The sequence below is a fragment of the Podarcis gaigeae genome, assembly GCF_964106915.1.
Source record: "Podarcis gaigeae genome assembly, chromosome: 13".
Classification (NCBI taxonomy): Eukaryota; Metazoa; Chordata; class Lepidosauria; order Squamata; family Lacertidae; genus Podarcis; species Podarcis gaigeae.
Window position 1 is genome coordinate 42244290 of NC_139689.1, and position 14334 is coordinate 42258623.

At 44.9% G+C, this 14334-nt stretch overlaps 1 long non-coding RNA gene across 7 annotated transcripts in view; it reads left to right on the forward strand.

Annotated features, from left to right (window-relative positions):
* Nucleotides 1-14334, forward strand: part of LOC310830280 — a 67528-nt gene that overhangs the window by 5670 nt on the left and 47524 nt on the right. The gene's annotated exons all lie outside the window — the stretch shown is intronic.

Below are 14334 nucleotides of genomic sequence, written 5' to 3' on the forward strand. Positions count from 1 at the left end.
TTTTCTCAGGTTTCTGCCTGCTAGCCAACCATGCCCTCTCTCAGGACTACTATAAGATACAAGGAGTCCGAGCAGGCCTTTCCACTCCTCACTCCCATTTTTCCATTTTCTTTTTCTTTTGAGTGACATTAAACATTCTGTGGCTACTGAGCATGCTCAGTACTTAGTGGGCTGTTTTGGGGCTTAGGACACACATATTATTCTAGAATCAAATCAATGGAAACAAGGTACTTGTTTTTCTATGTAGTCCACACACAATCTAGATCTACTGCAGGTTTTTTGCTGCTGAAAAGCACTTCTTGGGAAACTAGTTTCATTCAGAAAATAAAAGCTCATTGCAGATTAAGTCTGCATTACCCTGTAGTGCATCTATTTGAAAATAGATGTAGGCAGTCCTGGCAAAGGGGTGTGTGTATCCACACGTGTAATGGCATTGTGGGTGTGCACATACCAAGACAGCAATCACCACCACCTCCTTTGTTCTTCTGGGATATTTGTAGGGAGGAAAAGGTGTGGATAGCTTCATCAAGGGAAGGGTTTTCAAATGTGTATCAAGTAACCACACCCACTCCTGGATGGCAGGATCTAGAATAATTTTAGATTGATAAAGCAGCATGTTAAAGATGAACATGAATGATTCCAGATGGAGAAAAATTTACGCTTGTGCTACAAGTGGGTTACTGTGCACACAGCCTTTGCTACCTTTGGGGATGACAAGTAACCAAAAAGAGACTATTCTTTAAAAGCGAATCTGAGGTAAGTATGTAAGCCTGCATGCTTCACTAACTTCTCATTCTAGGCTCCTTTTCTGAATGTTTAGCTTTCATTGGAGCTTGTGGATATACAAGGAAGATAGTACAGTCTGTCTTCTACATGATTCCTCAGTAGGAAGTTAACCTGCTCCTGGCTTCTCATGTTTTGGCAAAAGCACTGGAAAAACTGAGTACATATTGTATAATGCACTTTATAATTATTTAATACAATTAAATGGATTTACACATATGAATAATACCTGTATTTAATACCTTTATAGGTTGCTCTGCATTAATTTCACCTGCCCACATGCATTCTTAACCACCCAGCTGCATGTATTCTTAGCCGTTTGCCCTCTCCCCCCATGGACATGGTAACAGGTTGTTATTGATTGATTGATTGATTGATTGATTGACTGACTGACTGACTGATTATACTGCCCATCATCCGAAGATCACAGGGAGGTTCACAACATAAAGTTCCAAAATGAGAACACAAAATATATAACAAAAACAAACCAATGACCCTTCTCCCACAAAGACATTAAAAAAACAACCATGGATTGTTTAATCAGCCAAAGACCTGGTTATAGAGAAACATTTTTGCCTGGTGCCTAAAGATATGTAATGAAGGCACCAGGCAAGCCTCCCTGGGGACAGCATCCCCTGGGGAGCCACTGAAGAAAAGACCTGTTCTTGTGTTGCCATACTCCAGACCTCTTTTGGAGGGGGCACACAAAGAAGGACCTTGGATCCCATGGTCTGGGTTAGTTCATTTGGGGAGAGACTGTCCTTGAGGTATTGTGATCCTGGGGAGAAATAAGGCTCAGCGGAGTCTGCAGTGTCTTTAAAAATATGGTTTGTTAACATATATGTACAATCTGAGTGTACATAAAGGAAATGTAGTTTATAGAATTCTTAGGAGTAGCTTGTCCTTTCCTGCCACCTGCCACTGCATTCAGAGCCATCCTACGCACCACCTCTTTCTTCCTGCTTATCGCCTCCGTAGCAGCCCATAGATTTCTGCCCCATTCCTTCCCAACAAACCATTATATTTCAAAAAGGACAGATTTTCCTGTGACATCATGCCCCTGCCTCACCTTGGCAACCTGCCAATTCTCCCATCTCTGTCCACTGCTTGGGATGAGGGTGGGAAGGACAGCTTTTTTCATTGCCAGTGGTCCTCATTGGCTCAGTTCCCCTTTGTTTCTCAGTGGCTCTGTACTTGGCCAGGCTGGTTTGCATAAGCTAGCCCACGAATTCCTTGTCTGACACAGATCTGCAGCTTGTATTTTCCCTTCATATCTCAAACATTATCTAAATACCACCGTTTATCAGTTTTTAATATTCGCTAACAGACTGAAGTGCCTCAGCTATAACAATACGAATGTGGTAGAGTCAGAAAAACTCAGCCATTGAATTAACTGTCTTTGCCATATCTGATGCTTTCAACACTCCCACTCCCTAATATGTGCGCGCGCGCACACACACACACACACACACACACTAGTTGGCCTCAGACGCTAGAGCCTACAGCCTGCCTGGCTCCTCTCATTTTTCTTCTTTTTGCAGTTCACCTCCTTATACCTTGGGATGCTCTGGCTAAACTCCACTGAATGTGTTCCAAGCATTTTCCCACTCCCTTTGTCTCCTGAGATTTTACTTTTATTTTATTTTATGTTATGTTGCTCTTTGCATCTCTTTCCAGCGTACAATCTGATGTTTTAGTGAGACTGGTTGGGTCTCAAATCCTTACATCACTCTGATGCAGCCCCCAGACTTTCAAGCCATATTTCCCCAGCTCTAAACAAGCAGTTTTGATCTGATCACAAGTATGGCTTCCCTTCTCACTCATCACTTTGTTGCCAAAGAAAATATATTTGCTTTTTTGGCATGCGTGTCTCAGACAGTCTGTGGTTCATCTTGCAAGATTTGAAAGTGGCGGAGGGCAGGTTGCACATACCCACACCCCAAATCCCCTTCACATACACAGTTTCCAGCCAGCTGATATGATATTTAGCATTTGAAACAATCATTTAACTCTGACACTCGCAGTATATGCTCTTGGAATGTGGTGTATGTATACTTGTGTCACTGTGTGTTGTCCACAAAACGGAACAGCTTAAAATGCTTCAGCAAATTCTGCCATTACTCAAAAATGTATGGTGAGAGATAGTACACCGAGATTCTGGGGTGGTAGGAAATGAAAGAGAACAACCAGAAAAAGTAATAACCTAATAAAATGATACAAAAAATAATAATTGTATTATTCACATGAATCTCTAATGCTTGTCAGCTATCCCATTACTTTTGCAGTCATTTGCCATAAGACTGTACAATACTCTCTGCACAATTTCCCTTATTCTCTTCCAATAAATTAGCTAGTTGTTTTCCCTTTCTTGTTTTTCTTTAAAATGAAAGCTGAAAATACAAGAATCTCATGTGAGCCATATCCTTGCAGATGCTCCCTGTGCTTAAGGACTGGAGCACCTGTTAAGTCCATTTGCACCAGGGTGCAGTGTACTGAAAGCAGCTCCACTGCTCTGCATTCTGTGAATGAAAGCCCACATGAGGACCCACTCTGTGCAGAAAAATGGGGATCTTGTTTGGTTTAGGCCAAGTGGGATCTACAGATCACATTATACATGTGAATTCTGATTGGCAGGAAATTTCAGAGGAAATGCACAATAATAAATGAGCCAAAGCTACAGTTGGGTTTCCATTTCTTTTTGTTCAGTCTTGGCTTACAGTGGCCTGAGCTTAAAATGCCCGAGTGCAAAAGCTTTAATGTGCTTGCCCACTCCAGCTCATTGTTAGGTAATTTTTCAGTGTTGACTATACGTTTAGCCAGTAAGCTCTGGAGCAAGGCTCCATGTGTCTATGTGCCTGTCTCTCACTGGATTAGCCTCACAAGAGGCAGAAAAACAAGGCCCCAGAAAGGGGAACAAAGGATCCTCCACTCAGCCCAGAGGCCAACGCTCTGTCTCCAATTACCTAGGCTGAACAGGGAGGAGGAGGGAGGAGGTGTGTCTGTGAGGGGAATACCATTTGATATGTGGTGTGTCTGCAGTGGACTTCACTGGAGTTTATAAGATTCTCTCCCTCCCTCCCTCCCCCTACACCATGGACAAAAGGGAGGATTCAGTACAGATTCCACATTGCTTTTTAAGGGGATTTGTTATTGTCTATTCTTATTTCAGACCCTTTTCCTAACGTAAAATTTTAAAGTTCTGCTGGATTTTGTGGTCACTGCAGCAACATGAGCTGCCTTTAGTAAGTTATCCACAGTGACACCCGCCCCTTCCATAAGTGGATTCGGACCAGCTGCATCTACAGAGGAGAGCATGAGACTACTGTACAATATAGCTTCCTCCATTGCCCCCCTGCACACTACCTATGAGAACTTGCATCTTGTTAAAGAGGTTCAAACCTTCCTTTGATTGGTTGGTACAGACACATGGTCCCTTTCTCCAGACCATTGTCTTGCTCTTCTTCCTTTATTATCTGAACTTTTCCCTATGCCATTGGTGTCCAAACTTTTTTCAAAGGGTTTTTAAAGGATTTTACCCCAGGAAATAAACTGTCACAGGGGCCGGATTGAACCGACCAGCGGGCCAGATTAAGCCCCCAAAACGGACTTTCAACTTGCCTGCCCTATACACTTAAGAGTGTATCCTCTTGAGGCACCATCTTCCTTTAAACTAGAGAGCTCACATGCCTTACTTTACAGAGGGCAGACCTCAACTGTCCAATCCAGGTCCACTTTAAGGATAAAGAACCATGAGAAGGGAGAGGAGGGACCTTCAGGTTGACCATAAATACTGAGCCCTTGCACAGCAGCCTGAGCAGTCCCACAGACCACCTGGTCAGATTCTTTCTCTCCATGGTTAGATATATTGCATTCCTATTTAAATTATAGTAATTATGCATTTGCATCTACACATATAAATCAGCACACATTTTATACAAACCTGTTTCCTCTTTTTCTTTTTTTTGGTGATGTGTTTTCTTTTTTGGAAGGGAGGGGGATGTGTAAATGGCCACTCAGTTTTGAGCAGCTTTTATTCTGACAATTCAGGAATGTTCTGGGCTATCACTTAGATTCTGCCCTGGACTCTACTCTTAACAAAATACTGGACACTCTGATTCCAACTTCTGCTATTGTGGCCATTTTAGTATTTTGAACCAAAAAACCACATACCTTCATCTGACCTGTTTCACTGGGAAACATCTCCTTATTGTACCCTATCAGGCTTGGTTTGTGTATGTCAAGGCTCAAGCATTGCAAATAATGTCTGTTCTGGCCTGGCCCCAAGCTAGCTAACGTCAGTTCTTGTAAAGCTGTGCCCACACTAATGCAATTCCAGTACATTTTCTTTTATAACATCATCTTTTATTGTGTGCCCCATGCATCGCTGTACTTGGTATGGCACAAGCTCTGCATGCAGTCTCCTGTCCAAACTACATTCGTTTTTTCTTTTCCTGTAATGGTTGAGTAGGCTGTTTTTTTACATTGGGGTGGGGGCAGGCTTAGTCTTTGCTTGGTTGTTGTTTAGAAATTGTGCCAGGTTTGTGCATAGCAATGCCTGGGTTACAGGTTCCCAGCCTTATGTTTGCTTAATGTGGGAGTGCAGATGAAGGCCTCTGAATACTAGTTGCTGAAACTCGCAAGTGAGAAGAGTGGGGTTAACAGACATGTCCTTGCAGGATTCTTATAGGCAACTGGTTGGCCACTGACAACAGGATGTTGGATTAGATGGCCCTGTGGGCTGATCTAGTGAGGCTCTTTGTATTTCAGGGGAGACGTATCAGGTGGGAATATTAACTGGGGGCTCATCCACACATATCTTTTGCCCTGTGCTTTCTAGGCAGAGGTCTGCACTTTCCCAGTTCACATGCCCCACCGCTCACCCCGTTTTCCCTAGAAAAATCTGCTCTTCATGCTGAATCAGAACAAACGACAATTCAGGTTTTCTGTGGAATTTTTTTCAGCAGTAAAAAGAGGGTTTTCTTGGGGAAAGCACTGGGGCAAAAAGAAAAACGCTCGGACACGAAGCTTCAGAATGCAGACCTGTGCCTAGAAACACTACACAAAAAGGAAGTCTGGATGAGCCTTTAGCCCTCCACTTGCCCATCACTTATACCTACCGCCATCCTCATCCCATGGCCTTCTTTCTTCCTAGGTAATGGTAAAGGGACCCCTGACCATTAGGTCCAGTCGTGGCCAACTCTGGGGTTGCGGCGCTCATCTCGCTTTATTGGCTGAGGGAGCCGGCGTACAGCTTCTGGGTCATGTGGCCAGCATGACTAAGCTGCTTCTGGCAAACCAGAGCAGTGCACGGAAACACCGTTTACCTTCCCGCTGGAGCGGTAGCTATTTATCTACTTGCACTTTGATGTGCTTTCAGACTGCTAGGTTGGCAGGAGCAGGGACTGAGCAACAGGAGCTCACCCCGTCGCGGGGATTCAAACCGCCGACCTTCTGATCAGCAAATCCTAGGCTCTGTGGTTTAACCCACAGCACCACCCACGTCCCTCTTTCTTCCTAGTCTAGGTTATTTCTGGCTTCAGAGTTTAGGTGGTGGTGGGGAAAGAGCAAAGCCGGTGGGTTGTACGGGAAGAGTTTAGCTTTCCCCCTCCACCCACCACTTTTGCATTCACCTTATTCAGCACACACATAACTATGTTGGTTGATGCCATGTATAATACTACCTTTCTGCTAAGAGGCAGCCTTAAAATCAGGTGAAAGCTGAGTGCAGGGTGGGGACCAAAGGAGGACGAACTACCCCAGAAGAAGCATGTCATGTCCCCCACCAGAGGTACTACCCTTTCCCTAACACCCCATGAAAGTTTTGGGTAATAGGGCTATAAAGGTTTTAAAAAACAAAAGCATCAGTGGGAGGATCCAGTGACAGACATTATAAGTGATTCTAGGATTTCAAATAGCTTCTTTTGTCTTCCCAGATAGATACAGCTGGCTATAATAGTGCCTTCTTAGAACATGGTATTCTTCTCCATGCTCCTTCAAGTGTTGCAGGAGGACTCATCGGAGCATATGCAGTATACACATTACGGACTTTGAATGCAGCTAGGTCAGAGGCAGTAATGCTTCTGAATACTAGTTGCTGGAAACCCCAGGAAGGCTGAATGGGGTTCAGCTCTGGTCCTGGTCCTGAATGGGGTTCAGCTCTTGTGCTCTGGTCCTGTTTGTGGTTTTCCCATAGCCATCTGGGAGGCCACTGTGAGAACAGGATGCTAGACTAGACAGGCCACTGGCCTATTCCAGCAGGTTTGCCTTATGTTATTTTGCTCACTTCTCTTTTTCTGCATTATATTAGGGTATATTGCTTGGGGGGGGGGGGGAAACGTGTACATGAGGCAAAATAGCATACAAAAGTCTATAAGGAGAAATTTGCGCTAAAACGCCGATGAATTTTCATGATGACGTCTTTTTTTAAAAATTCACAAATCGAGGCAGAAATGTGGAGAACTGAACTTAAGGCTGGAAATACAAGAAACTGAGAAAATATGCAACTAGCAGTTTCTTCCATCTCTAATTGGATTGATGCATTTATTTGCACTTATTTGCAAAACCAACCTGACACAAAACCTGAGTTTTTCTTTCTCCCTTTGCCACAAAAGTTATCTCTGGTGTTACTAAGAAGGTGCAATCAGAGGTCCAACTTTTTCCTAAGAACCGTGCTTAGCACTAGCATTTAGCAAACAACCAAAGAGGTTCTGATAACAAATCGTTCCCCCTTTGCCGACTGGATTGAGTGTTTGAGAGCTGTGGCCCTTGCAAAGGCTTTGATGGCAAATGAACCCCTCTTCTCCTTAGGATGAAGCTATAATACGTCTGCAGGCATCTTGTTGACTTCAGTGGAACAATGCGTAAAGATTGCCGCCTTCGTCACCTTTTTCGTGGCAAGCGTGTAGCAAGTTACAACAAAGGGTGTTCTGTGACAGGCAGGAGGAGGTGGAAGCCAATAATCCTTGCTCCCCCCCCCGCCACCCCCATTCAGCTGGCCCATGGCCCCCTTTGATTCGTTTTGCCTGTACCAAGAGAAGGGACTCGCACTTGATATATGAAGTGTTTTCAAACGGAATGCTTGGAAATCTCCACAAAGACTTCTGTGTCCAGGCCACGTTATGCCTCCGCCTCCCCCACTTCCCCACTCCTGACCTACACCCCTCTCAGCTTCACATTGGCTTGCTTCTTCTTCTTCTTCTTCTTCTTCTTCTTCTTCTTCTTCTTCTTCTTCTTCTTGCTCGATCTCAGAAGTCTGCCAAAGTGTAGGAAGGATGGGTAGATGGAGTGATCAGAAAGGTGTTCGGCTGCAGACGGACACCATTCAAATGCGTGGCTGGAGGTTGAAGCACAGGGCCACTGATTATAAGGCTGCAACTTAGAAAAACCGATGACACACAGGACGGCAGTTTTCTCTAGGCAACTTGTGGCGAGTAGACTCTTAGCTTGCCCCTCTGCACCAGGGGTGAGGGAAGCTGTTTCAGCCTGCAATATTCTCATGGGCAATCTTGAGCACATGCCAGTAGAGGGTGGGGTGAGAAGTAGAAGGGGTGGGGAACAGATGCGATCCTTTACTTTGTTCAGTAGGCCTCACAACCGAGTCAGCGGTTCCTATGCACACCTGCATACATGCATTGCTTCATCTGGGCAGGTTGGAGGCGTTATCATAGTTTAAGGGCACATTCCAGCCCATCAAAAATACTTAAAAGAGGCTGGGGAGAGGAAGCGTGGTCTGGGGAGATTCCCAAGGGCCAGACGGGGAGGCCTTGAGGGCCACTTTTGGCCCCTGAGCCTCCTCACTCCTGCCCTACACTCATCATAGTTGTGTAAAGCAGCAATAGTCATAACGAATGGTCCCTAAGCATTCACAGAGCTCTGGCTTAAGTTGAGCTGTAGCTTAACTTTGGAGCCTGTTTTCAGTGCCAAGTTTGGGCCAGGAATGTAATGTGTAATACCCAAGAAGAAAGTGGTTCTAGCTACTACGTATGGAGTGCATTTCCCTTGCCATCTAGGATTAGAAAGCAGTGCCTCCCCGCTTTTGGAATGCTTTCCCCAGGGAGGCTCGGCTGGCACCTTCATTATACACCTTTAGGCGCTGGGCAAAAAACGTTCCTTTTCAACCAGGCCTTTGGCTGATTAACACTTGATGCACTATTAAATGTGTTGTGGGAGGGGGTATTATTGATTTGTTTTTTCCTCTTTTTCTATTGTGTATTTTGTGTTTGTTATATTGTGTGTGTTTGGGGGGGTTATACCACCCTGAGATCTACGGATAAATACAAATTTACAGATTTAATAAATAAACACATAAAATAAAGCCAAGCAGGTCTGAATCTGCTCAGCTGCTGAATGGGAGACCTGCAGGAAACACTGACATAAGCTCATTGGAGGAAAGAGATAATACAAATGTCAGAAATAAATTTGTGAGTAGCTAGTCACACTCCTGCCCTGTCTATCTTACAGAGTCATTCAATCACAGGTCACAGGATTTCTCTGAGGGATTGTCAAGGCTCAACCACCAGAGACAACCACCCTCCTCTTGTTCTCATGGTCATTTACCCTGGAATGAAAGAGGGAATCCTAAGGGTCATCACTGACACTCTTTCAAGCTATTTCATCCTCTCTCCTAGAGCATGTAAATATATTCCCAGGGTTCAAAAGTGGCTATCCCAGGACTTCTAATCATGTAAACAGGCCTTTGGTTTGTTCCATTGGGTAACTATGGCTATTTCGTCTGTGCATTTCTCAGGCATCCCTTCTTTGGTTTTGCTTAAGTCTTCCTCCTCAGTAACAGTGCTTCAAGTGATAAGAGCATATGCAGGAATGCACCCTCTTTGTAGTCTTGGAGCAAGCAGCTTGTAAAACGCCACATTCTCCCTACCCTTGGCAGGCATCAGGCATCCCATGGGAGGGCAAGCTGTTCCATCCCGTCTGACTCACAGTGCTGCTGAGACAGGGATGGGCGGGACAGCCAGGAATAACTAGGAGCAAGGATCGGACAAAAGTTCAAATATGGGTTTTCCCCGGCTGCCGACCTCACACTGCCTCAAGTTTGCAGGGCTGCATCTGGTTAAAGGGTTGGGCTTTCTAGGACTGGGGTTCCCGGCTTGCGGGAGAGAACTTGGGGATCAGCCACGGAGACCCACCACAGTGAGCAGATGTGTCTAGTGCCTATTGCTTCACTTCTAGAGTCATCAGTACCTGGGCCGAAGCCTGCCCTGGGAGTTGCACTTCCTGGCCTGGAAGCCTTTCCCCTTCACAGCCCAGATGCATGTACGAGAGCAACTTGTGTTTGCTCAGTGGTCAAGAAGTTAATGTTAAACATTCCCAGAGGGTCTCTCCTTCCTAATTGCCTGGTGTATTTCAGAATGGAGCACTGGTCTTGAAAACGACTTCCAGGCCCAAGCCCTGGCTGAACATCAGCCCTTCCCAAAGCTTCTCCCCTGCCAAGGGAGCCTTTCTAACCTCTATGATCACTCCCAGAATCCAGGGGTGTTGTTATGGGATGGTCCAGGGTGCCTGCACCCCAGGTTTTTGCTGTGGCTCCTGCCCACCCCATGTCTTTAGCAAGAGGCACCTCTAAAATGTTTTCCACTTGTTTTATTAATTAAAATTTGTTTTGAAAGAGTTTGTGCTCCTTTTGGGGGCAAGGTTTGATTTTCTGCAGGAAAACTTTTTTATTTTTATTTTATTTTTTATTTTCAATTTTCAGTTATATCTATTACAAGAATTATTCAATCATAATTTTAACATTTCAAACTCCGACTCCCTTCCCTCTCTTTCTGTGGTTTTTTACATTTTTCATCATACACCAAATTATCTCAACATATTCTTTTATATCTATTCCCGTATATATCCCATATATATTGAAACTGCAGGATTTTACATTAACCCTGCCAATGTCTTAATCTGTTTACAGTTTGTTTGTAAATACTCAATAAACCATTTCCATTCTTTTCTTAATTTTTTTTAAACTTGATTTCTAATTCTCCCGGTAAGTTTTGTCATTTCTGCGTAATCCATTAACTTATGTATCCACTCTTCTCCCGTCAGAACCTCTTCTTTCTTCCATTTTTTGGGAAATAACATTCTTGCACCTGTGGTTGAATACATAACTGCAGGAAAACTACTTGCTTTCTATAGCTTCCTTCCATTAACCATATTACAGTTCTCTTAGATTTTTCCTGATCTGTGAAAGTTAGTTGAATTCTTTCTTGAAGTTGATTGTGGTGGGAATTCAGCAGTGGTGGCTGATAGGTGAAACTTATATGTGCTTGGAAATGCAAGTTACTTTGACACTAGCCTTTTTCTGCAATTGCCATCCTTTTTTCCATTTTTATGGAGAATCTGGAAAGCAAAATTGTTAAGATTGTTACAACCCAGTGCTTACTATGTTGCCTTCCCTGTTTTTAAAATGATTCCCTCTACCAATGAGAGGCAACTGCAGCTTCATTGTGAGCTAGCAACACACTATTTTGACTTTCAGGGCTCCTGTGCCTTTAATTAAATGTTTCCCCTTTTCTGATAGTGACTAGTTTATTGCTGCCTATTGATGGCGAAGGGAAGTAGTGATGAATTCTTCCTTGAATAGCCTCTTTAAATTGTCCAAACAGTGGAACCTTGGTTTTTGAACGTAATCCGTTCCAGAAGTCCGTTCGACTTTCAAAACGTTCGAAAACCAAGGGTCAAAGGGCTGTCAGCAAGTTCAATGGGGAAAATTTAGAAACATGCCTCGGAAGCCGTTCAGCTTCCGAGGCACATTCGAAAATGGAAGCATTCACATCCGGGTTTTCGGCATTCGGCTTCCGAAATGTTCAGCAGCTGAGACTTTCGAAAACCAAGGTTTGACTGCATCAAGTTCCGTTCCTGCAGTGGCAAGGAGCCATTAATTACTGATTTCTTCGCATTTTTTGTTTGTTAATGTCTTCCAGTGGAAGTGCTACTTAACGTTAACAAATGAAAATTAAATAATGCAAGGAAACCAGCAATTAAAGCTTATACCCTACCCGTAGGAAAATAAACAGGTTCTTTTTCTAAAGCCCTGACTTGGGTTTACTGCCTTGCTGAGAATGAAGCCATTGGGAGGCAGATTGTGGCAAGTGATAGGGCCTTAGTCTGCCTGAAAGGCAGTCCAGTCTTTATTATTTACATGTAGCAAGAATGAACCTTGGTGCCAAAGACCAATTCTGAAGCAGGTCGTGTATGCATGCCTACTGGAAAATAAGCCCTGTTGAGTTCAACATTTCTGAACAGAAATTCCTCAGGATACATTTTTCTTTGTTTCACCCGCCTTCCTAGAAAAAGGCGAGTTTGCATAGTTTTCTCACATTTTTCCTTTCTCTTCCCCACCCTACCCTGTGATACCTTAGAATGACATCAGGTCTGGGACTGTGTGTAGGATGGAATATGGTGACAAGGCTTCCAGCACAGTTACTGCTCCTGTTACCACTTGCAGTGATGGCATACATGTCTGTGTGCATGCACACATACAACAAAAAAGTTGGGGGAGGGAGGAAGCTGTGCTACTGCTGCTAATGGTGAATCCCACCCCCACATATTGTTGGAGACATTCTACTCCAGGGGTAGCCAACCTAAGGCCTGGGGGCCGGATACTGCCCAATCGCCTTCTCAGTCCAGCCCACAGACGGTCTGGGAATCAGCGTGTTTTACATGAGTAGAATGTGTGCTTTTATTTAAAATGCATCTCTGGGTTATTTGTGGGGCATAGGAATTAGTACATTCCCCCCCCCAAAAAAAATATTCTGGCCCACCACATGGTCTAAGGGATGGTGGACCAGCCCATGTCTGAAAAAGGTTGCTGACCCCTGTTCTACTCCCTATGGAAAAAATTGGTGAAACAGTCCCTCCAATTTTCTATCCACAAATAGGATAGAACCAAAGTTTCATGAAAGGTCTTTTAGGCTATAAACGTGTGGGAGCTATGGGCCACAATTTTTTTTATGGGCTACTGATTCTTGTTGGTTTATTTGCAAATTTGCCTCTGCTCCCAACCAGTTCTATGGCTACAAGGGGGCTAGCTGGGTTTCTTGCCCCCAGGCCATTGAAGCTCCCAGCCTGTGTGTGTATGTGTATGCAAATGTGCATGGGGGGGGTGCCAAGCTGGGTCTTTGACCCAGATGAAATAAAACCTAGTTTTGCCCCTGTCCAAATATGCTTGCTAAACTTTTGGCAGTCTAACCTAGCATGGGTGGAAAGTTCCCAAAGTGTGGGTTCATAGAGAATTTAAAGCAGTGGTCCTTTCTTTGGGTCAGGCTTTGAGAATATTATGAAAGCTTATCGACCTCCCTGCATAAACGCATACACAATTTTGCATCTGATTTTATTTTATTGTGTTGGGGAAGTTATTTCCTTTTGTGTCCGGCTCACATACTCCCTGAAGCCTGTGCATTACTATGGGAAAAGGAAGGTGGGAATGAGAAAGAGGAAGTTATGAAGAGGTGCCTGGGGAAGATAGAAAGTCTTTCAGTTCATTCTGTGCACCAGGGGGTGAGGGCAGGGCCCTGGAGACAGGCAGATGAAAGAGAAACCTTCTGGTGTGCCTTTGAAAGGGCTTCTTCTGACAGTCCAGTTCCTGAGAAATCCTTGAGCCAGGAAGGCAAAGGGGAGAGGGGATGGCCTTGTTATCAAGAAAGAAAACAGAGCTGGCTTGATTAATGTATGGCAGGCACGGCTGGGCCAGCAACTGGCATATTTGGTTGAAAAAGCTTTCTGTCAAAAAGGCTTGGAATACTGGGAGGGAGGAGGCAGGCAAGGTGAAGCACAGACAAATGAGATGAATCTCCTTCCTCCTGGGCTGTGTTCAGAAAGTGGGGGGGGGGATGAGTGTTCAGACCCCTGGGGTCTCACTTGTGGGGTGCCTCAGGGTTCTGTCCTCTCCCCCATGCTTTTTAACATCTACATGCAGCCGCTGGGAGAGAGAGATCATCGGGGGTTTGGGCTGGGTGTTCATCAGTACACGGGTGATACCCAGCTCTACCTCTCTTTCAAATCAGAACCAGTGAAGGCAGTGAAGGTCCTGTGTGAGTGTCTGGAGGCGGTTGGAGGATGGATGGCGGCTAACAGATTGAGGTTGAATCCTGACAAGACAGAAGTACTGTTTTGGGGGGACAGGAGGCAGGCAGGTGTGGAGGACTCCCTGGTCCTGAATGGGGTCACTGTGCCCCTGAAGGACCAGGTGCGCAGCCTGGGAGTCATTTTGGACTCGCAGCTGTCCATGGAGGTGGAGGTCAATTCTGTGTCCAGGGCAGCTGTCTACCAGCTCCATCTGGTACGCAGGCTGAGACCCTATCTGCCTGCAGACTGTCTCTCCAGAGTGGTACATGCTCTAGTTATCTCTCGCTTGGACTACTGCAATGCGCTCTACATGGGGCTACCTTTGAAGGTGACACAGAAACTACAACTAATCCAGAATGTGGCAGCTAGACTGGTGACTGGGAGCGGCCACCAAGACCACATAACACCGGTCTTGAAAGACCAACATTGGCTCCCAGTACGTTTCCGGGCACAATTCAAAGTGTTGATGCTGACCTTTAA